The 24,611-nt window shown below is 51.6% G+C and overlaps 1 long non-coding RNA gene across 3 annotated transcripts; it reads left to right on the top strand.

The window, feature by feature from the left end:
* Positions 1-2,264: 2,264 nt before the first annotated feature.
* On the top strand, positions 2,265-12,539 carry LOC140642226 (uncharacterized). 3 transcript variants are annotated; one of them, XR_012038727.1, is made up of 4 exons: positions 4,404-4,660; positions 10,374-10,453; positions 10,570-10,791; positions 11,826-12,539. It is a non-coding gene; the product is annotated as an uncharacterized lncRNA (long non-coding RNA). The 3 variants fall into 3 exon arrangements; XR_012038726.1 differs by lacking the exon at positions 4,404-4,660 and adding an exon at positions 2,265-2,405 and having other exon boundaries at positions 10,374-10,791; XR_012038725.1 differs by having other exon boundaries at positions 10,374-10,791.
* Positions 12,540-24,611: the final 12,072 nt, after the last annotated feature.

A 24,611-nucleotide genomic window follows, 5' to 3' on the forward strand; every position in this document is an offset into this window, starting at 1 on the left:
TTAATTCAACCTGCACTCTCTAGACTACATGTAGATTTAGAAGCAAACAACATCTCTTTACAAAGCCCACACCAAACCACTTGCTCCTTCAACTTCTACTCAAGAAAGTAACTGAAAATCATGATAAGCAAACTAGGATCCAATTTAAACAGAGAGATTATAACTACATTAACCATCTTATGTTAATACATGTTCATAAGGGACACCTGGGTGGCTCAGCAGTTGAGTGTCTGCCTTTGGCTCAGGGCATGATCCTAGGGTCCGGGATTGAGTCCCACATCCGACTCCCTGCAGGGAGCCTGCTTCTTCCTCTGCCTGTGTCTCTGCCTCTCTCTCTCTCTCTGTCTGTCATGAATAAATAAATAACCTTAAAAAAAGACATACGGTAAATAAAATATGATGTCCAGGGTGGATAAATGGGAAATGTTTATCTAATATGTTAAAATCATAGTAAATGCACATCAATTTTATACTTTGTGTTACCTTGAAGTAGTTTACATAAATATGAGCTCACTTTTCCTTCCTTGCAATGATATCTTCGAGTTCATTCAGTTCAGTCAGTCACCCAGAATGGGGATCCCAGGGCACCAAGCATGGCTTCCTTTCTCCAGTGATGGCAGTGTCATGATCTCAAATGGCAGTGAAGCCAGACTGCTCCTTATTCGATGCCCAGCTTGAGCGTCCAGGACACAGGGGCTTCCTCCTCAGCCACCTGATGGTCAGTGATGCATACCTGCCCAGAGATATTTTTTAAAGCTCCCCAAGTGATTCCAACATACAGCCACGTTTGGAATCTACCACCCCAAGACATTTATTTTAGAGAGACATTTTGTATAAATGATTGGGCGGGCCAGATATATTTTAAGTAACATACATAAAAATAAGTATATCAGTGGCACCTTGGTGGCGCAGGGGGTTAAGCATCTAACTCTTGGTTTTGGCTCAGGTCATGATCTCAGGGGTGGTGAGATCAAGCCCCGGACTGGGCTCAGCACTCAGAGCAGAGTCTGCTTGAGAATCTCTTTCCCTCTCCCTCTGTCCCTCCCACTCATACTTTATCTCTCAAATAAATACACAAGTTAAAAAAAATAAGTATATCATTTTTAAACAAGTTAATCAATATTATCTAAAAACTACCTTATAATGTATGGCTAGTGATATTCACACCACCCTTTAGGAAATAATGAATTCATTTATTCACTCATTCACTCGTTCTTTGATTCATCCATCCCACATTTCCCAAGCCCCTCTCATGAGCCCTGCAGGATACTGAGCATCCTCCCTGCCCTCTTGCTTGACTATGCCTGGTGTCCACCTGCCACCCATGAGCCTCCATGCTCCCTGCTTCTGGAACAGGAATGGAGCCATTCTCAACTTCTTCAGGCCTCAGGGCTTTGTGCTTCTTGCACGGTCGCCCACTCTTCCCTTGGCCTAGACAGGCGGTCCTGTGGTGTGTGTGTGGAGTGGGGGCTAGCTACATCCCAGGCGGGAGTTCCGGCAGGAGTGCCGGCTCTCACCACCAGGGGACACTCCTGCATCGCCGCTGGCTTCTTGCCCGGCACCAGGCTCAGGGCAAGGTGGGCCAGGCAGGAAGGTTAGGAGGCCTGGGGGGCGGCTTCCGGGTCTTGGCCAGGTTTAGGAAGAACCTCAGCGGATGAGGGGACATGAAAATGGATCCCCTGCACTCAGATTCCCAGAAAACCTCCCCTCCTCCTTGCCAGGGAGGAAAAGTGCCCAGCACCCCCCGCCCCCAGGCTCAGCAAAACCCAACTAGCTGGGAACAGCAGTCATCAGTTAAATAATCGTACCCATTTGGTGAGGGGCAAGGTTGCCCCACGTGCAGATCCGACTGCACCATGAGCACCAGACAGCATTGCTGTCTGTGTACCTCAACCCTTTGCTGATTATTTTCAGGGAGAGAAGAGCAGGAAACAGGATGGAAGGCCAACCAACGAGGGGACCTCTCCTGGGGGCAGGGGCCACCCGCACCCCCACCTTCCACCGGGGAGACAGGACCTGTGGGCTGACCCTCTGAAACTGTCCTGCGCCAGCCCCCTTCTATAGAATGAGACTGAAATCATTTCCGACCCGTCTGCCTCTCTTGGGCGCATTTGATGTGAAAGCTGCTGCAAACAGCAGAGAGCAGGTTGAAACAAAAACAAGAGAATCTAAAATGGAACTTGGCTCCCCTTTCCTGCCCCTCCCTGCCTTGGAATTTGTGCAAATTTGTCATCTGTGTGAGTCTGTGCTTCACCATGCCTTGCTGGAGCTGGTAATTAGGTGCGGTGGTGGCTCCTGCCTTGCCCTCTGATGACTTTTCTCTAATTGCTCTAATCTCTGTTTTCACTCGCTCGTTGGAAAATGAGAAGAGCCTCCAGCAGCTCCCCAAGGAGGGGAGATGAGGGGTGAGCCCCTGGCAAGGGGAGGGGAAGGCTGTGGCCCTGCACCTCCGAGTGGGGCCATGGCAGACGCACTCCTTGCTCCTGGGTTCTTGCAGTTCCAGGGCTGGGGGGGCATTGATGGGGGAAGGACAGGAGGGTGAGAAGTTTCCTGGGGGGTGGGGGGCGGCAGAGGTCCCAAAGGACCCCGATGGGACTTGGTCCTGGAGAGAAGATGTGGGGCTCTTGTGTGGGAGGTTAGCTAAGAGCCTGGGGGCGGGGGCGGAATGTCTGGCTAGGGGCAGGAATGGGGGAGTGGGGGGGGGGCAGCGGGAGACCCAGCAGTGGTGGGGAAAGATCTGGGCGTGAAGGAGTCTCTCTGTGCAGCTCCCTTGTTTCTGCGAGTGCAGGGCTATAGCTTTCTCCCGGGCAGGACGATTCCGTGTGGCCTCTCTGGATGTGTCATACCTTTGGGAGGACAGTTCAGTGTGTGTCTGTGTCTATTATGTGTGTGTTCAGTGCTGTGTGTGTCTGTGCATGAGTGTGTGTATGTGAGAGAGAGAGAGAGGGAGGGAGGGGTGGGGAGGGGGGTTGTGTGTCACCAGTAGCTGCTGGCTCCCAGCCCTAAAGAGAGTCCTTGCTGAAGCTCTGGGACACCTGCCTTGGGACAGTGGCAGCCGGTGCAGCTGGGGAGGTGGGCTCCAGAGCTGCTTAAGCCTCCACCGCTGGGGTAAAGCGATTACCGCTGTGTGTGTGTGTGTGTGTGTGTGTGTGTGTGCACGCGTGCTCGCGTGTGTAGGCGGGTGAGACTGAGCTCACAGCCCTTAGCTGCTGCAGGTTTCTCAACTGCCCCGGAGAAGATCCAAAAATTTGCCTGTGGTGCTTCCTCCCTTTCCTTGCTGAGACTCACTCCCCGTTGTTGACCTGGATCCGTGCATTCACTCCAAGATGCTGTTTCTCCTAAATTGCTTCTCCTCCTAGGGGTTCTGTGACTCTAATGGTGGAATTTCAGTCGGTGTCAGAGGGGAGACAGCTCGGAATGGAGGGAGCTTCCTGGAGCCCCCTTCACGACGCGGACAAATCGAGATTTCCGACCTTGTGTTTGACAAACGAATCACCTGCAATCACACTTATTTTTACCTGCATAAACTGAAGCAGGAGGCAGAGCGTTGGGTTGCACCTCCTGTGCTGGGAGGCTCTTCGTAGGGTTAATTCTAATAAGAGCAGTTAGTGTGAAGTCGGGATGAAATGTTCCAAAACCGGTGAGTAAATTCAGGTTCCTATCACACACATCCATAAAGAAAGAAAGTTCTCAGCATGAACATGATGACCGTGGCCGACGATAAACAGCCCCTCCTGGGTAGCAGCCACCACCGCAGGCTCTTCCCGGGTCGGCCTCTGTAATCCTCACTCCGTGGTGCCCATTTTACAGATGGAGAGACTAAGGCACGAGGAGGGCCACTGTCTGTGGAGCAGGGCCCTGAACTCTGGCTGTCTGGTACCGGTGGGGCGTCCCCAGCCACTGTGCTGTGCATTGCAGGACAGTCGTGTAGGGTGCTCACGGCATGGCTTAACAGCACCCCTTCTTGCAGGAGAACCACAAGCCATGGTGTCACAGGTTGCTTCTTGCCAGTGACCCAGTTTCACGTGGCAGAGATGGAGGAGGGCAGGCACAGAGGAGGGCTCTACACCCCACCCTGGCTAGTGTCCGGATGGTTGGTTGGTTTTCTCTTTGTGATTTGTAAATATTCTGGCCCGTTATCTCTGCAACAGGTACGCTGTTGGGCCCAGCGCTTTGCAGCCTCAACAGCCCTTGTGTGAAGAGCTGTCACTGTGGTGACGCGCATGGAGCATCATGGGCGCTGGGCTGTGGGGTCCGCAGGGGTCTGGGAGCTGGGATTTGAACACTAGTCTCTCTCTCGGGAGTCATGGCTGTCTGGGGGGGCGCATCCGTAACGTGGGGGTGTCAGAGGTGGGGGTTGCCCAGTAATTGCAACCTCACGGGGCTTTCGTGGATCAGGTCAGGATTGTTTCCCATTGCAGATAACAGAGACAGGAAATGAAGGCTTGGACCAGATTGAGGCTTATTTCTCTTCCACACAAAGGATGTCGGGAAGTAGGAGAGTCCAGGGCTGGTGGGAGCCTCAACAGTGTCGTCAGGGACCCGGGCTCCTCCTTTTTCTTAGTCCCACCAACCTCAGCACATGGCTTCCAGCCTCAGAGGCACCTCATGCTACAATGTGGCTGCTGGATCTCCATTATCACATCTGCTTTCTGGAGCGGTGGGTATCGACTGGCTAAATGTTTCCCTCTGTCCCACCTAACAATTTATGCTTGCTCTCATGTGCCTCACCTCGCTGCAAGGGAAGCTGGGAAAGGGAATATTTTGGCTGGGCACATGGCCACATGAGGTTGTTGCTAAAGTAAATGGGAGACAGGACACAATTAGGGTACTCTGCAGTCTCTGCCACAGAGTACAGTAGCGTCCTATGCACCCCAAAGTGAAGCTTTTTCCAGGTGCAGTGACTATTTCAGACCAAACGGCTGGAGGGGGTTAGGGGAAAGAGCCCTGGCAGGGAATGCCAGCACCCAGGCCTTGCAGGGGCTTGCTGGTTTGGGGTCTTATTTCCTCCTTAGTGTCCCGTAGTAGTTCCAGCCTTGAGGAAGGGGTTCTGCTGGACAACCACGGCAGGGCTGGGGAGAGGGAGGGAAGGCTGCCCAGGAGGGGGCTCTGTGCCTTGCAGATATGTTCTGGAAGAAACTGTGATGACCGTGGTGATGGTATAGCTTGGCACTGGGTTGGCGGTCTGGGTGGTCCACCTGGGAGGGCAGGATACGGGTAACCCAGAGTCTTGAGGATGTAGGTGGCCAGCAGAGGGTAGCTGGTCTGGGAAGACCTCTTGACACTCCTGCAGGTCCAGCCCCAGGTGGCTCTGGTCCAGTGACCAAGTTCATGCAGGTCCCCCTGCTTCTGCTGGGCCCTGAGAGGGCGTCACGAGGGTTATGACCACCCGAGGGAACATTTCACTGTCATAGGCATCTTCACCTCCATATCACACAGATTTGCCCCCATAGACTGGTGAGATTGGCAGAAATTCTTTCTTTCTTTTTTTTTTTTAAGATTGATTGATTGATTGATTAGAGAGAGAGAGAGAGAGAGAGAGAGGCAGAGACATAGGAGGAGGGAGAAGCAGGCTCCATGCCAGGAGCCTGACGTGGGACTCAATCCCAGGTCTCCAGGATCGCGCCCTGGGCCAAAGGCAGGCGCTAAACCACTGAGCCACCCAGGGATCCCAATTCTTTCCTTTTTACAACGGAGAGGGAAACTAAGACTGAGAGTTGGTACAAGGTGTGCTCAAAGTCACACCATGGTGGAGCTGGGCTGGGCCCCAGGGGTCCCTTGAGTCCCAAAGGGGTGGGCAGGGGATGGTCTGAGAACGTGTTCCAAATGTAGTGTCTTTTCATTTCTCTTTTTACTTAAAAAAAAAAAATTGAGGTATAATTTACATATAGGAAAGTGTGTAGATCCTAAGTGTACAGTTTGGTGAATTTTGCCTGTTTGTCAAAGCTTCCCAGTGCCCCAGACGGCTCCTCATGTCCCTTCCTAGTCACTAATGTGTCCTCTCCCAAAGGGCAACCACGATCCTGACCTCTGTCACTAGAGATTGGTTTTGCCTGTTCTTATGCTTCATATAAACAGTCATGCAGTGTGTTCTTTTGCTTTTGGCTTCTCAGACTTAGCGTAATGCCTGTGAGACTCATCCTTGGTGTGGCATGTGTGTCTATAGCTGATTCTTTTTTATTGCTAAGTACTGTTCCCCTGTGGGCTATGCCACCATTTGTCTATTCATTTACCCGTTGGTGGACTTTTGGGTTGTTTCCTGTTTGGAACTGTAGTGAGTAAAGTTGCAGTGAGCATTCATGTTCCCATCTTTGTGTAGACATATACTTTCACTTCTTTCGGACAAATACCTAGTTGTGGGATGACTGGGCCAGAGAATAGATAATATGTTAGATAATATGTAAACTGTCAAGCGGGTTGGACCACTGCCACTTCCACTAGCTGTGTACAAGCTGTGTATCCTTCCTGTATTTGATATTTTTCAGTCTTCTTAATTGTGGCCATTTCTGTGGGTGTGAATGATACTTAATGTGGTTTTAAATTGTAAATCTCTGATGATTGATAATATTTAGGGTCTTTTCATGTGCATATTGGTTATTTTGCTATTTTCTTTCATGAAATTCCAGTTTGTACCTTTTGCCTATTTTTTAAAGTGTTTTTTTTTCTTATTAATGTGCAGAGGTTCTTTATATATGTTGGATACTAGTCCTTTGTCACATGTATGTATTGAAATATCTTTTTTGCATCTGTGAATTGGTTTTTCTTTCTCTAAATCATGTCTTTTGATGAATATAACTCTTAATTGTAATGAAGCACAATGTATCATTTTTCTGTTATGTTGTTTTGTGTTCTGTTTAAGAAAGCTTTGCCTCCCCAAGTGGAGTCTTTTTGACACGTGACTCCACCTGGCCTCACGCCATCTGTTTGCTCTCTCTGCCTCCTCACTCTCTCTGCCTCCTAGTCTCCTATTAGACATGCCTCTCAGTAGCAGGGGGTGAGGAAGGCAGAGATGGGATGAGAGATCTGGGATAAAATGCAGGGTTAAAAGCCTGGATTACTCACCTCCGCAGGGCATGAGATTTGTGTCCCTCGCCCCCTTCCTTCCCCTGTGCGGATTTGGGTTTATGCTGCGCTGCAAGATTAAAACCAAAGAGATTAAAAGATTAGCTCTGGCAGGGAAGGCAAATTCTCTGTCCCTTTGCTCCTGGAGTCAGTAGGGAAGGTCCGGGAGGAGGTGGAGTGAGTGGTAGTGATGGAACCACCTCTGCCTCCAGGGCCTTCCCCTCCCTCCTCCTCTGGGGAGGCTTGGCCAGGGCCACCTTAAGCGTGTGTGGCCTTGGGGCACACACTTACCTCTCTGGGTCTCTGTTCTCTGTTGAAAAGCAGGTGGGGGAGCTGAGCTGGAGAGTGAGCACCAGCATGGGCTTCAGTGGGTTCTCAGAGGGTGAGCCCCAAGCCAGCAGTCCCAGCAACAGCTGGGGATGTTCTAGAAATGCAAACATCAGGCCCCTGCCAGACCTACCGAGGAAGAAATTCTGGGGAGTGGGAGGAGGGGCAGCAATCTGGGTTTTAAAAGCCCCCCAGGGCATTCTGATACGCTAGGGTCTGTGTACCAGCATCTTTCATTATGGTGACAATTGCTAATTTTTAGAGCATTTGACTGTGCTCATCAGTGACTCTTCTACAGAGTATGTACCCGCTCACCAATGATGGAAGTACTATTACTCCACTTTGCCCCAAAAGAAACCCAGACACAGAGAGGTGAAGCAGCTTGCCCAGGGTCACATAGCTACTAAGTGGCTCAGCCTGGATTTAGATTTGGGGAGACTGGCTCCAGGCGCTGAGCGGCTAACCCCTGTTTGAATGTGCTGAATTCCCAGGGCTGTGCACCCTGGACCTTCATTGAAGTCCACAGTCCTCCTCGGCTGCTCCAAGGAGTGGTGGCTCCAAAGGGCTGACTTCCCTGGGCGCTCCTGGCTCTCACGCTTCTTTCCTGGCCTCCCCCATGAGTCTACTTCGACCATGCAAGCCACCTTCCCACTTCCTCTTCCTGCTTCCTGGGGAGGAGGTGGTTGGGAAACCCCTGGGCTGAGGTTGAGAGAAGCGGATGTGTGTCTCGCCAGACCCAGAGATAGAGACCTATGGTGCGCTCAGTGAAACTCATTCATGTATCGGGTCATTTCCACCTTCAGTGTTTAGTGATCCCAACCAGAGAGAAGTAGAGGCCAGCAGAAGGCCAGAGGCAGAGAGAAGGGGAAGAGAGGAAGAGGAAACCTGTCTGTTAATTTTACATTCTTCCTACAAGTCCCCTCCTGCACTAGGGCCGGTTGAAAACACCAACCCCAATGCTGGAAAGTGATCAAGGAACAGCCAAGGCCCAGATGAGGAGGCTGATTTATGGCAGCAGTGCTGGGGAGCCGGGGTGAGCATGCCAGGTGGGAGAGAGCAATCCATCACTGCTCCCTAGGGGAGAGGAAAGGCCCCCCACCGGCCTGGCCTGGACTGGGATGCAGGCCTGCCCTGCTGTCTGCCAGGTCAGCGAGACCCCTGCTCTGGGGGGGTGAGGTGGGGGGAGTGGGGGGTGGGCGGGGGGGGTGGCATTTCCTGGGTAGCTGGGGAGCCCTAGCACTCCCTCCCACTTTTATTCCCCTTCATGGGTCTAGAGCCCCTTCGAACCTTTGGGTGGGGGCAAGGGTGGTTGGGGGCAGGAGGAAGGACCCCCAGATGCAACTCTGGACAAGTCCATTCTCTGAGACCCAGCTTCCTCGTCAGTAAAATGAGGGCCTCAGCCCAGCTGTGCCAGCCTCACAGGATGGTGGTGGAGGTGAAGTGGTCTAGGGGGGGCTCTGCAAAGCTCTGTCCCACCTGAGACAAGCGTGGGGTTGGAACAAGGAACTGGCCTCCTACGGCTGTGTTCCCGGGCGTGTGCTGGGCTCTGCGTGGGGAGGGGTGTGTCAGGCACTCAGGGGCTGCAACCCAGGGTCCTTGCAAGCAGGGTTGTCTACCAGTGCATCTACATGACGAATTCAAATCAACAGCTACGCACGTGGTGCCTGTGTGTGCATGTACCCATGTGTGTGCAGGCATGTGTGAGTGTGTGTGTGCAACGGCACTGACGGCCTGAGCTGCCTATAATCCCTTTACTCCTGCCAGCTGGGGAGGACCCCTCTGGGTGGTGGTGGAGGTGTGGCTGGGTGCTTATGCCCAGGCCCCATCCAGCTGGTTATTTATTGATTAATTTTGCTGCCAGTGGATGGATGCCAAGCCTTTGCCAGGCGCAGGCCCTGGGCTGATTTACATAATTAAAAACCATCAGTAACAGAGCCAGGCCTCACCCGCCAACTGCTTCCTCTGGCATGACAACAGGCTGAGCCTCCCTCCTCCACCCCTACCCCTGCTTCTGTACCCCAAGACTTCCTCGCCTCCCCAGCCCCCTCGCTCTCCGGGCCTGCCCCGAGGCAGCCCACCAGCCAGGGCTGCTCTGTGACATTGGCCACCACCCGGTCGGTGATGGAGAGATTGTAGCATCCTGGGATTCTCGAGTCACTGACTCCAAGATTCTATTAGTCCATGGTTGTGAGGTTCTTTGATGGAGAGTCTCAGATTATAAGATTCAGCTGTGATCCTCCAAGTATGTGATTTTTCAAGAGTCTATTACTCTATGTGACAAAGGGGAGAAATGTTTGCTCTCAGCAGTCCTGCCCGCTCTCAGGAGAGCCCGCTCCCCGTGGAGGCCACTGCGGAGGGTGGAGGGTGTCAGTCACTGCTTTACAGAAGGAGGAGCGATTGCTCAGGGCCCAAGGCTCGGGGCAGGGGTGGGTGCTGGTGAGTCTGGGCAGAAGCAAGGAGGACCGAAGGACACCTTGGGGAGGGGAGGGAAGATACCCCCGGTGGAGGCCTCCCCTCTAAGAGGGGCTTCGGAAAATTCTGGATTCTGTGGAGTGTGTGACATCAGCCCCCTTGCTGGTGTTGCTTTCAGTGTCTTCAGAAAAGGCTCTCGCGTTCAGAGAGGCAGTTTGGGGGTGACCAGTGTAGGCTCTCCGTCTTCCAGCTATATGACCTTGGGAAGCTGCTCTGCCTCTCTGAGCTGCAGTTACCTTCTCACCTATAAAATGGGGCTTGTCTAAGTGGGGGGTGTTAATCCGTGTGACGTGCTTAGTAGGCAGCCGGCACGTGGTGAACCTCCATGAACGGTGGCTATAATTGTGTGGGAGGTGGTGTCTTGGGGAGACCTTCAGTGGGCTGGTTAGACTTGGTGATGCAGGGGCTCAGGAGGGTGGGGGCTCTACACAGGTGGGCTGGGTCTGCTTGTCTCTGTAGGCAGATGATCGAGGATGTTTGTTGAATGAATGAATGATTTTCTCTTCTCTCAGCCCTTCCGGAACACGGTACTGGCCTCAGCCAGCCCACGGCCAGCTCAGGCAAGGTACCTGGCACGCGTGGCTTCTCACAGGTGGGTCCCAGGCCTTGCTCGCTCCTGCTCCATCTGTCCCCGTGTCTCCTCCTCTCCTGCATGCCCACAGCCCAGCCCCAGCCACTTCCCCTCCTGCTGCCCTTCCTCCAAAGCAGTTTGGGAAGATACAGCCCAGTGACCCCACGCCCAGCACCGTGGCCTGGAGGTGCACCCACAAGCCCCAACACAGAGCCACATGTCTTAGTCTGAGCACGCCAAGACCTCAACTTCTCAGTTTTCTGATCCAGAACCACAGAACTGAAAGCCCACAGGGTCGTCTAGCCCCTGCCCATGACATCTTGGACTACGTAATGGCACAGGGGAACCACCAATCTTAGGTAATTAAGAAAAGATGTGTCATAATTAAAAAAATGTAAATAAAATACGTTTAAAATTAATGGTAGAATGTAAGATGGTGTGGAGAACAGTTTGGCAGTTTCTGCAGAAGAGAAATATCGAGGGGCACCTGTGGGGTTAAGTCAGTTAAGCGTCTGCCTTTGGCTCAGGTCATGATCCCAGGGTCCTGGGATCGAGCCCCATGTCAGGTTCCTTCTCCCTCTGCCCGCTCATGCTCTCCCTCTCTCTCAAATAAATAAAATCCTTAAAAAAAAAAAAAAAAAAGAATGAATAAGTTAAAAAAAAAAAAAAAGATTCTCTCTCTCCCTGCTCCTCCCCCTCATGCTTACAAGGTCTCTCTCTTAAAAAAAAAAAAAAAAAAAAAGGTACATAGAGTTATCATCGAATGTAGCGATTCTACTCCTGGCTAAGGAGTTTGAAAGAACTATGGAAGCAGAGATTCAAACACACCCCCAAATTCACAGCAGCATTATTCAGAAGTGCCCAAAGGTGGAAGTAACCCAAATTCCATCAACTGATGAATGGTTACACAAAATACAAGACATTGTATAAACATACTGAAGGCATAAAAGAAACATGTATCCAATGGAACATTTTTCAGGCTTAAAAAAAAGGGAGTAAAGTTCTGATCCTTGTTACCATATGGATGAACCTTGAAGACCTACGCTAAGTGAAAGAAGCCAGACACAAACTGGCAAATTCTGGAGAATTCCACTTAAGTGAGGCATCTGGAGTAGGCACATCCATAGAGAAAGAGAGTAGAATGCTGGTTCTGGGGGGGCTGAGGACAGACGATGGGGAGTTTGTGTTGAGTGAGCACATCGGGGAGGATGAGAAAGTCCTCGAGATGGGCCATGGTGCTGGTGGCACAATGATGCCAGTGCGCTTAATGCCGCTGAACGTACATTGAAAAATGGTAAATTTCGTTATATATATTTTACCACAATTAAAAAAGTGTCTTCATTTCACCAGACGAGATCATTATGTTTGTAACCCCTGTTTTTAAATTTTTAAGATTTTGATTTTCCAGGCCATCTGTGTTCTGGGCACGTAGTAGGCCCTCCATCATGACTTGCCAAGTGTATGAATGAGCCAGGCCTCCCCATCTGGCCCGATGACAAGCTAGCTTGTCCCGCAGTTCATGGTTCCCATCCAGGCAGCTGCTTCTCTTGACTTCACCAGAGCAGACAACCCATCGCTCAGCCACAGGTTGGTGGGGCTGGGACAAGTGTCTGGTGGTGGTGGTCGGTGGCCCTGGGCTTTGAGGATTGGACACAGCCCCTGAGCTGATGAAGAAGCAATTTTGCACGGAAGCTTCTTTCTGGAGCCATCAGAAGGGAAGATGCCACGCTCGGCGCACTCCAGAGCTGGAACGCTGTAGGGACCAACAGCCCAGACCCTGCTTTGGTTGCATTTCAGGCTAGAAGACATTCCTTCTTGTTTGGCAGCAGCCCTTGGATGTGACTTTTAGTATGCTCATTGCCGTGTCATTGATTTGTCCCCCTGAGCAGTGGAGAGAATCGTCAAGTTCTGGGACAGTCAGGCTGTTGGGAAAATCATGAAATTTGCCCCACAGTTGGTCTTTCAAAACCCTGGTATCTTTTAATCAAATGTGAACATTTGATGGAGTCTGATTATTCCAGGTGCTAACTGTGGAGACAAGTCATGTTTCCAAAAACCAAAGGAATGGTTTGCATGGGCACTTTTGTGTCATAAAGAAAGACTTTGAATCTTGGCCTTCATTAAAAAAAAAAAAAAAAAAAAAGCTCGATGTGCACCTTCATTCAACAGCGAGAGCGGCTCAGGTTGGAAAAGCAGACTTTTGTTCAGCCCATCTCTTTTGACAGCTGGCTAAAAAGACGTCCACTCAGTGGCCTTGGCTTGATTGCACTTGTAATATTCTCAATTTCTCTCGGCACTGAATGAAGATCAGGAAACACATTGTTGCCTGCCAGCTGCTTACTGTGAATAAGCTCTGAGCACTGGTGTTCCAGGGCAAGTGCCTCCATCCACGTAGCTGTGCCCTTTCTCGCAGCTGACATGTCAGAGGAGAATCAGGCCTGGTCTCATGGCCCCTTCTAGTCTACATCGTGGCTCACAAATAATCATCAACTTAACCAAAAAACATCCTTTTTTGGCAGCACCAATGTTTGAGGGATGGACAGGACCAGATAAATTGTAGAGAACATTTCTCTCATACATGGACAGATCAGGCTGCGGGTGTCGGGGGAAATATCCAACCACTATGTTTTATTTATTTTTTATTTTTTATTATTATTTTTTTTTATGATAGGCACACAGTGAGAGAGAGAGAGAGAGACAGAGACACAGGCAGAGGGAGAAGCAGGCTCCATGCACCGGGAGCCCAACGTGGGACTCGATCCCGGGTCTCCAGGATCGCGCCCTGGGCCAAAGGCAGGCACTAAACCGCTGCGCGACCCAGGGATCCCCAACCACTATGTTTTAATAAATAAAGGTGCATTCCTGAGAATATAGGTCTGCTATAGCAAAAGCCTGATAATGGTGATTTAAATAAGATAGAAGTTTACTTCTCTTGAATATAATAGTCTGAGCATGACATGACCAGCACTGATCGGTTATAGTTTTTCATATTCAGTGTTACCGGCCTTCCCAACCTGGAGATGGCCCCACTGTCTGGCTTAATATGGCTGCTCCAGCTCCTGTCATCGCAGCCACATTCCAGCCTGTGGGAAGGGCTGAAAAACGAAGAAGAGGTATGCACTTCTTCTTTAGAGGGCATGAATAGGAAAGTTCACACCTTGGCTCTTCTCTTGTTTCATTGGCTGGAATCCAGTCATGTGGCTACACCTATCTGCACAGCAAGCTGGGAAATGTAGTCTTCATCTTTATCAGCAAAATTTCTATTATTATTTTTTTTAGAGAGACGGCATATGGGTGTGTGTGTGCAAGCAGCTGGGGTGGGGGGGGGACTAGGGGATCAGAGGCAGAGGGAGAAAGAGAATCTTAAGCAGGCTCCATGCTCAGCCTGGAGCCCAACATGGGGCTCTGTCTCACGATCCGAAGATCATGACCTGAACCAAAATCAAGAGTCAGACACTCTACTGACTAAGCCACCCAGGTGCTCCCAAATTTCTATTTCTGCAGAAGAAAAAGAGAGTAGATATTAGGGGACAACTAGAAGTCTCTTCCTTTTTTTTTTTTTTCCCCATAGTCACTTATTTATTTTTGGTACAAATGTACATGACACGTCTTGACAGCCCACCCACCGCCACACAGGGAGAGCCTGGCCCCTGGCACAGAGGCGGGACAAGGAGGAGACCTGGGAGGCAGGCCATCTCCCCCTCCAGCCTTCCCAGGCTGCAGCCCAGATTCCAGATACCCAGATACTGCAGGGTAGGTGCTGGCCTCTCCGAGGTTATGGGGAGGGGGCTCTCCGCTGAGTCAGGGACCCTGCTCAGTTCTCTGCCCCAGCCAGCACATCCTCTTCCACGAGGGAGGGGGAGGAGAGAGGTAGGGAAGTGGTTTTTGTTGAATTCATAGAGAAAGGGGTATGAGTGGGGGTCCAGATGAGGGGAGGCAATGGGTTGGGCCCCAGCTGGTTACCAGCAGTCCCTGGGCCCCAGGATGGGGAAGAGGGGCTAACCCCCAACACTGGTCCTGCTGCTCTGGTCCCCTCACCCTTCACAGAACTCCAGACGGGCCAGGCCTCCGGAGCGGCACTGCCACCCTGCACACTCACACATGAGCACGCGGGGACAATCCCTTACTGCCATGTTAGAACTAAGGGGCGGAAAAGAAGAGTGACGGTAGAGCAGGGAATGAGATAGGGAGCATCCTGTTTCACACGGACTTGACACTCCAATGCAGGAGAGCAAGAGGACAGGGTTTCAAGGATGGGGGAGCGGTCAGCCGTGCCCGCTGTGGCCCAGCAAGAAGCCTCGAGGTGGCACCAGATGACCAGCGCAGCTGGGTTCCAGGTGGGCGGAAGGTGGGAGGGATGTGGGGCTCACCAGCTGTGTCGGACTTCTTTTAAAAGAAAAGAAGAGCTTTCTTAGAAACGTCCCCTCCCCCCCCAGCTGCTCCCTGCTTAGATCTCATTGGTCAGAACGGGGTTGTGCGGCTACCCCTGAGCTGCAAGGGAGGCTGGGAAATCGGGATCCTAATTCTCAAGATGGGCTGAGAGCAGGGCTCATGGCCCATCAAATGTAGGGTTCAGCCTCAGAGAGGGAAGGAGGCCGGCCTGCCCCGTCCTTCCACGTGTGTGCCAGAGTCTGAGCTGCCCTGTCCACCAGGGATTTGGGGCAGCTCTACAGGGAGGTTATGTGCCAGCCCGTGTGTGATAATCACCCATTTTCTACATCATTGGCCGCTGATTTTTATTTTAAAGATTTTATTTATTTATTCATGAGACACACAGAGAGAGGCAGAGGGAGAAGCAGGCTCCACACACAGGGAGCCCAATGGGGGACTTGATCCCAGGACCCCAGGATCATGCCCTGAGCCGAAGGCGGATGCTCAACCACTGAGCCACCCAAGCGTCCTTTTTTTTTTTTTGCCTTTATTTGTTACCCGCTAACTTTACGGACCACCCCCACTCCCAATAGTGTTATCGGATCAGAGAGAAAATAATTTTGCCAGTAGCTTAAGCTGTTCGCTCAGACTTGTCACTCACCGTGTGGCTGGCTCTGTACCTGTCCTGACAATAGAATAGCTTCCACCTGGCTTTTCTATGAGGCAAGTGCCTTTGAATAATGCCTCTGTTGCTTTTGGTCCCTTCTCTGCCTTTCGTGACGGAAGTCATCAATTTTGCACTGGAAAGCTTTACTTCGTGCTTGTTCTAGAAACACTCCAATGGTTTCCCAGAAGGCTGGCTTGATTGTTTGGTGGGGGAAAAGATGTGCAAACTTCAAAGGCTCCTAGCCACCGCCGGACACCCCGACATGAGAGACCCCACACTGGTCGTGGGTATGACGTGATCTCACTTTCAGTTATTTAGGTTGTACTATTTTTACTTTTCTTCTTCCCTTGTGCAAAATCCTACTGCTCCAAACCAGCACATTTCACAGGCACATCAAGATCCTATTCACAATGGAACTTATGCCTTATTCTGAAATGTGGAATTTTCGTTAATATTTCCATCCCTACTTTAGTGTTTCGACAAGCCATTTTGTATTACCAACCTATTTGCACTGTTTGGGGGCTATAACCCAACAGCAGGTGCGTTTAAGGGCTCACTATGTGCCCAGCGCTATTCTAAGTGCTTTATATATATTGTGACAATTTTAAGACATGCTCCCCAATTTTTGGGACACTTATTTTTTTATTTTTTTTAAGATTTTATTTATTTATTCATGATAGTCACACACAGAGAGAGAGAGAGGCAGAGACACAGGCAGAGGGAGAAGCAGGCTCCATGCAGGGAGCCCGACATGGGACTCGATCCCGGGTCCCCAGGATCGCACCCCAGGCCAAAGGCAGGCGCCAAACCGCTGCGCCACCCAGGGATCCCATTTGGGACACTTTTATTAAGAAGTGGCACTTACATTCCTTCCTCTTTAATCTGTGCCAGAGTTAGTGACTCACTTATCACCAACAGAAAGCAGTACAGGTGATGATTTGTGATTTCCAAGGCCAGGTACCAAAAGGCTGTGTAGCTTCATCCTGGTTCTCCTGGGGCACTCGTTCTGGAAAAAGCCCAGCTCCCCGATTCTGCCGTGATGGAGGTAAGCACTTCAGTCACCAGCTCCAGCAGAGCTGCCAAACGACAGCAGGCAGCAGGTGCCAGCTGTGCAAGCGAGCCATCTTGGACGTGCCGCACAGCCCAGCTGGGCCATCAGATGATGGTGCCCCCAGAATGCATCTGACCTCACCCACACGAGGTGCTCGGCTGAGCCCTTCTAGGAGTCCTGACCCATAAAATGGTGAGCAGAATAAAATGGTTGTGGGGTTTTCCCCCCACCTCTAGAATTTTTAAAAAAGATTTTATTTATTTATTCATGAGCAACACAGAGAGAGGCAGACACAGGCAGAGGGAGAAGCAGGCTCCCTGTGGGCAGCCTGATGCGGGACTCGATCCTAGGACCCTGAGATCATCCCCTGAGCCAAAGGCAGAGGCTCAACCACTGAGCCACTCAGGTGTCCCCATCCCTAGAATTTTTAAGCCAGAATAGTAACCAAAGACAGAGAACTGATTTGGTCTGGAATTTTTAGCTAAAGAAATTGAACCCCAGAGAGATTTGGCCAGTTGCATACGTTTTCATGGCAGAGGTAAGAGCCGTGTGCAGGCAGGCTGCTTCTAACATTCTGCCTCTTGACAATAAGGGGGTGGGGGAAGAAAAGGAAACAAATGAGTAGTAATGCACAAAATGTAAAAATTGAAAAAAAAATGTAAAAATTGTGCCAGCCAGGCTAACAGCGTCCCGTCGAGGGAAGGTTGCTACCTTTGGAACCCCCATCACTGACTGATGGACTTCGGAAAACATATCACCACTTTTAAGAACCCAGTGATTTCTACAAAAATCTTGATTAATTTTACACTTCAAATTTACAAAGTGCGAGTGAGCGAAAGTCTTCTGACAGTTATTTTCTCCTCTAAAACCTCCACCCTGCCCGGGGATGTCAGGATTTTGAGACCACATGAGGTCCTTCTCCCTGACCCCTCAACTTGTAGTATCTCAGGCATAGGAGCTCAGAAGCTTCCTCACACAAAATATTAAAGCCATAAAATTAAATGACATCAAATTTAACTGTTGGAAGCACATTGGAGTTCATCTCATGCAACCTCCCACCCGGGGCAAGACAGAGGATAAACCACGTGAGAACAAAGCAAGTGCTCGATAGGATGATTCCAGCGGAACCAGTAGGCAGCTTGTGATTAAGGGCCAAGGAACTGCAGAGAAAATATGGTCGTCAGATCCCAAGGTCAGCGTGGTCACTGAGGGCCGGGAACTGGGTCGGCTTCATGGGCATGTGACCTGTGCTGTCACCCTTGCCCTGAAGGACCCCACACTTTCATGTCCTGTATCACTATCTCGAAAGTGGCTTCCAGGCTCCCGGGTCGATCCTAGGACAGGGCCTCACACCCGCAAGGGGAATTTTTGGCCTCCGTCCTCTTGCTGCAAACCTCATAGCAGATTCCACGGTACAGTCTTTCTCACTTTCCCGTCCCCTAGAGCTGGGCTCCTGCCTCGGTTTCCCTGTCTAAAACTCCAAGGAGGGGATCCCTGGGTGGCGCAGCGGTTTAGCGCCTGCCTTTGGCCCAGGGCGCGATCCTGGAGCCTCGGGATCGAATCCCACGTCGGGCTCCCGGTGCATGGAGCCTGCTTCTCCCTCTGCCTGTGTCTCTGCCTCTCTCTCTCTCACTGTGTGCCTATCATAAATAAATAAAAAATTAAAAAAAAATAAAAAAAAAATAAAACTCCAAGGAACTGTGGGAGAATGGGAGTCGGACAGGCCTGGTTCACATTCTACCTCGTCACTTGCTCTAAAGCAAGCAGCTCAGCCTCCACGAGCCTCAGTCTCCATGTCTTTTAAGTGGGAGTAAATCCCCAACTCACTCAAGTGATCAAGGTTGGCATCACCAGTCATGCGGATCCCGTGTACCCCCGGATATACAGTGATGACAAGGCCATCCCAGCTCTATGCTCTCCCCCTCGTCCCATGATCCCTGATGGGAGAAAACATGAAATAAACCCCAAGGGGTCAGGAATGTCGCAGAATCCCTGACTGGTACCCTTCGAATCTGCCAAGGCCATGCAAAGGAAGGGAAAAATGACAACCTGTCATAGAGCAGCAGAGACTCAGGGGATGGGGTGACTGAATGCTAAGTGGTGTTAGGAATAGGGTGCTAGAACAGAAATAGGACATTAGTGGACAATTGGGCAGATCTAAGTGAAATCTAGAGTTTATTGTTATTTATTTATTATTATTATTTCTTAATTTTGACAAATGTCCTGTGGTTATTATGTAAGATGTTAACCTTACCAGAAGCTGGGTGAAGGGTACACAGGCAAACTCTCCTGGGCAGCCTTTGCCTTTTTTCTCAAAACCTAAAATTATTCCAAAATAAGTTGTTCATGAAAAACGACTGCTTGGGATGCTGGTGGCTCAGCGGTTGGACATCTGCCTTCAACTCAGGGCGTCATCCTGGAGTCCTGGGATCGAGTCCCACATCGGGCTTCTTGCATGGGGCCTGCTTCTCCCTCTGCCTGTGTCTCTGCCTCTCTCTCTGTGTCTCTCATGGATAAATGAATAAAATCTTAAAAAAAAAAAAAAGAAAAACAATCGCTGTTTATTGCTTTTGTGTGCTCAGTGTTCCTGCTCCATTCTTCTGCTGACCGAGCCCCCCTCCACCCTGGTGACAAGGGTGGAGATACCTGACCCAGGCTGGACCATTAATTTGCCCTCAACATCCTGGCCACAGTGATTGGTCCAGGAGGGTAAGCAGGTGACCCAGGCTGGGCCTATCAGAGCCCTTCCCTAGAATTGTTCAGCTTGGAACAGGAGGCAAAGCTCTCTTAGTCTCCCTGTGAATCTGGGAGGCTGTCAGCTGGAGCTGTGGGTGCTCCTGGCTTCACTGCAGTGGACACTATGACCCAGAAGAGCTAAGCCACCTAGAGAGGGAGGGGGAGTGAGAGCGAGAGAGTGAGAGTGAGAGAGAGAGAGACAGAGAGACAGCTGATGGCATCAAGGTGGGCTCTTCCTCCCTCCCAGTCTTCCTGAGGCAGGGCCTCCCCAGCTTGTCCTGTTATGGGACCCAGTATATCTTCTCTGGAGTTTAAACCCGTTCAAGCTGGCCCGAGTTGGGTTTCTGTCACTTACAACCCATGAGTCCTGATTAATACCTTCCTCTCAAGTTGTTGTGAGGATATGACGGGTTGTCTCCAACAGGGTATGGGACCCCCTTCCCTCATAAATGGTGAAGGGTATTGGGATCCTCTTCAGGGAGTCTGGGCCCTGCCCCAAACTCCAGCCTATTCTGCTGTGGCCCTGACACGGGCCTCACTGCCCGCCTGGCTCCCACACAGCCCCCTGACTTCACATACCCTCCCACCTCCAGGCCCTGGGGTGTGCAGGGTGGCATGGGGGCTCCTCCTCTCGGTGCTGGGAGCTGAGTGTGCTGCTGACTGGACTCTGGGCACCAGGGAAGAGGAAATTTCCTCTGCGGAAATAGAGGGACAAGCCCACACCGGCCCTGCCAGACCAGACCCAGGTGAAACCAAATGTCGTTGGCCTTGGAATGCTGAGGCATATCCTAGTGCTTGTTCTGAGGATAAAATGATGTGGCTCCAGGGACCTGGTTCCAGGGAACCTAAGCAGGAGGGGGCCGGGGAGCAGGAGATTTGGGAGAAGCCTGAGGGAAACCACGGGTAGAGCAATCAGAAGGGTTTGTGTGCTTGCGCAAGGGCAGCAGTCGCTCTTTTATCTGAGGTCGGGGCTGTGGGCCAGGAAGGGAGGGAGACACCACCAGGAGAGTCCAGGGGATGTACAGAGGGCACGCCGCCACCTTGCCCAGGCACCTGGCCTTGGGCTGGGGAGGACCTTTGTAGGGCCCGCGGAGGGATGGGATGGGGTCCTGGGTTGCCTTTCAGGGGCTCAGCTGCCCCCTGTCATCCTGGCCATGTCACGCTTCTGGGCCCCGTTCCTTCCAGGTGTGCTGCCCGCACGCCCCTGTGCACCTGCCAGGCTGGCAGGGAGCTGGGGCGTCTCTTCCTGCACACACTTCCCATTCGCCCAGAGCCCCCACCCCCGGTGCCCAGGGCAGGACTGAATTTGCTCACCTTCCTGCTCTCCCACACGTCTGCTTTCCTGCTCCGCTTCCTCTTCCTGCTTTCATTTGTTCCCTCAGGCGTGAACCCGATCGTTTTATTCCACAAACGTTTTTGGAGTGCCTACTGCCTGAGAGCTTCTTTTTTCTTTCTTTCTTTTTGAAAAGATTTTATTTATTTATTTGACAGAGAGAGAGAGAGAGAGCACAAGCAGGGGGAGTGGCAGGCAGAGGGAGAGGGAGAAGCAGGCTCCCCATGGAGCAGGGAGCCTAAGCGAGGTTCTCGAGGCTTGATTCCAGGAGCCCAGGATCATGACCTGAGCTGAAGGCAGACACTTAACCGACGGAGCCACCCAGGAGCCCCTGGATGAGAACTTCTGAATGAAGAGAGAGAAGAGGATGGATCTTGCCTTTGCTTGCGTGGGGGAGACGGGGAGGCCAGGGGCTGGGTTTAGGGTACACTTCGGAGGCAGCGTTAACAGGAGTTGTTGATAGATCAGGTTTGTGGGGAGCCCAGGCGGCATCAAGGTGGCATCTGGTTTTGGTCTCAGTAAGCCAATAGCAGCCACATACCCTTCATTCCCCACAGAGCCTTGGGAACACACAGCTACTCTCCCGCCCACAGGGACCTTCTGACACCCAGATTTTAGACTGAGAGAACAGTAAGTATAAAGGCTAGGAATGGGGTTACCAGCCTAAAATACCCCAAGACTCCTGAGGCTACAGCATGGCTTCATCAACAGGACAACCTGGGTGGGTCGTGGCATTGCTCCTTCCTCTCTGTGCTGCCTTGGTCAAATTGCTTAGCACCTCTGAGCCTCACCAGTAAAATGGGATTAATAACACTGAGTACCTCGTGAGGTTGTTGTCATCGTTCACTGAGACTTTAATTCATGGGAAACACTTGGCATTGAGCCTGAAAGAAATAGTAAACGCCCCCATGTCGCGCTATGATTATGATTCTAGGTAGAAGGTGGCCAGGTTGCAGAAAAGCCCAGATGCTAGCGCAAGGAATTGGCGCGTCACCCCATGGAGTCAGAGCCTGGAAGTTTTCGAGCAGAGAAAGAACACAAGGAAACCAGCCAGTCAGCACCTCTCCAGTCCCTGCAGCAATCTGAGCCTCAGAGCCGGCAGCAGGTCAGCGGGGGCGAGCCAGGCCACGAGGCTGGTGACCTCCAGCCTCCTGGGGCCTACGGCTGCCCCAGTTCCAGACCCAGGCAGTAGAAATGACTCTGCCCTCACCCCCAGCATCCCTCCGGGCAGAGCCAGATAGATGGTTTAATAACGCAGGCTGCCTGGCTGACCCTGTGGCCGCTGAGCCAGCTGAGACACATGCCACCCCCTTGCGACAGCTGTGGGGCCCAGGCTTGAGGCGCCAGTGGGGTCCCTGGACAGGAGAATTCTGAGGCCCCATGTAAGGGTGCTTAGATCCCAACGGCAGACACTTTGACAGCGTGGGGCTCCGCAGCCTCTTGCTAGTGGGCAGCAAAGACCAGGTAAATGCAGTGCCTGAGCCCCTCATCCCCTCCCAGCTCTCCCTGGGGGGTGTCTCAGAAATGACCCCTGGCTCCAAAGGCTGGGGAGCCCGTCTGTTCCATGCATGCAGACCCTACCTGTGTTGGAGAAGGCTTCAGTCTCACCCCTGTGCTACCGGCTTGGGCAGCTCATGAGGGCCCTCCAGGGGCACCCTCTCTGTGCCTGGTGAGTGGCTGGGCACCCAGGATACAGATTGGGTCAGACGTGGCTGGATCTGGGAGCTGGGAGCTGCTCATCTTCCAGTGGAGACACCAGGTAGACCCACAGAGGGGCTCTCATTTCCTTCCTGTCTGAGGGTGCCCTCCAGGTCTGCTTTACCAAGACTGGTGGGGAGGCAGGCTGGCCAACCTCGCCACCTAGGGATCTCGGCTCCAAGCTGGGCAGGTAGGGTGCAGTTAGCACCCTTAAGGAGCTTCCCTGGGGGCCCTCCCATAACTAGATCTGTGGGTCAAAGAGTGTCCCCATGGACACTTCAAAATATCCCCCAGAGGGTAGCCTTGCTCTCTGGCCCTCATAGGCACCCTCTCCTGGGGGCCAACACCCAGCCAGCCTCCCGTCTGGCTTCATCAGGAACTTTATACATTCTTCCTGCCCCACTAGCCTTGAGCTGCCCTTGATTCATGGATATGAGGACTCTAGACTCTCAGCATCATCAAATCCCATGGAATTAGGTTCTCCAGCTCCAGTGTCCATACTCTTAATTCTGTTTTCGCCTTTGCTAGTCTGGATGCAGACACAGAACTTTCTGAATTTCCCCCAATATAATTGATTGACCTCAAGCCCATGGGCTCCCAGGATGGCCCCCGGTGATACCTTCCTCCTGGAATTCATATCCTGTGTAGTTCTCTCCCACAGGGAACAGGGCAGACCTATATAACCAGTAGGAAATTGCAAACACTGAGAATGTGTAAGTTTGGAGGATGGGGCATGTAAGACACTGTGGCCTCCTCTTTGTTGGCTCTGGGGGAAGCAGCCGCCATACTGGGAGGACGCGCAAGCAGTCCTGTTGGGAGTTCCACACGGCACAAACTGAGGCCTCCCCCCACCAGCAGCGCCAACCTGCCAGCCACATGGATGAACCACTGTGGAAGCAGCTTCTCCAGCCCCAGCCCAGCCTTCAGATGAATGCAGCCCCAACCAACAGCCCGACTCACTCTTTGGAGATTTCTCAAGCAAGAATCACCTGCTCCAGGGGGTGTCTGGGTGGCTCAGTAGGTTAAGCATCTGCCTTTGGCTCAGGTCATGATCTCAAGGTCTTGGGATCCAGCCCTGTGTGGGGCTCCCTGCTTAGCAGGAAGTCTACTTCTCCCTCTCCCTCTGCTGCTCCCCCTCTCTTGCTCTGTCAAATAAAGAAATAACACCTTAAAAAAAAAAAAAGAATCACCCACTCCTAAATTCCTGACCACAGCAACATTGCAATAATAACTGGGTTTTTGTTCTGTTTTGTTTTGGCTGATATAAGCCACTGGGTTTTGAGGTACTGTGTTACACAGCCACAGATGACTAATATGATAAGCATGTAGACTTTCCTAAAGGAAGCAGGGAAGGGAAGGGGTATAGGGAGGATGAAGTGGGGAGGGGGATTATACTGCACACTCCACAGCAAAATGACTTAAGAATCCCTTTGGGAAGTGTGTGTGTTCTCCAAAGTCCATTCTTTTTTTTTTTTTCCAAAGTCCATTCTCTGGGGGCTTCCCTGCATCCCTCCTTCCTCCTGACCAGCCCTAAATCCTCTCATCCTATTAGGCCTGGGAATTTGCCCTGCCTTCAACCTTGCATACTGTGACCTGTTATGGTGCCAGCAAAACAAAACACTCCCATGTAAAGGAACCCCCCTTCCCCAGAAGCTCGGTCTCCATGTCATCATATTCCCCTGGGATGGCTCTGTGGTGGGCAAGGTGCAGAGATCTGGGGGTGGGGAAGCTTCAGGTTTTCCCTTCTGGGGGGTCCTGCATCTCATCACTGGTTCTTGTCTCTTGTGATTGTAGCCTTAATTCCAGCAGCAGAGGCACAGCAGAAAAAGCTGATTTTTGGTTTGGATCCAAAACAGGAATGTGACACCTCATACACACTCTGGTATCTGTATGTTTCACTAAAAGCATCTTAACTTAATCTTCTTAATCAACTCAAAATGCCACGTAGACCAAGTGAAAAACAATTCATCTAAGTACAAAGGGTAGATCTCACGGTTCACTTTAGACAGTGCGGGGAGCTGTTAGCATTCCTGGGTTCGTCTGGAACTTACTGCTCCACTAAGTCCTGCAGAAAGGAAGAGCTTCTGGAAAAATGTCCCTGTAGCCATGTGGCCAGGGCAGTGGGCTCATCTGGGTGTGATCCACGTCTGGTCAACTCAGGGGAAAGGGGTGCTCATGGGTGGGCTCTTAGAGGCAGCTCACCAGCACCACTGGGAGATTCCAGAACTCATGGGATCTGGGATTCAGGACAGGGGTCCAGGCAGCTGGAAATACCTGCCTGTCATCTGGCATGAAGGCTTCTGGGATGGTTCTGCTTCGGTGG

Source organism: Canis lupus, chromosome 11 (genome assembly GCF_048164855.1).
Source record: "Canis lupus baileyi chromosome 11, mCanLup2.hap1, whole genome shotgun sequence".
Classification (NCBI taxonomy): Eukaryota; Metazoa; Chordata; class Mammalia; order Carnivora; family Canidae; genus Canis; species Canis lupus.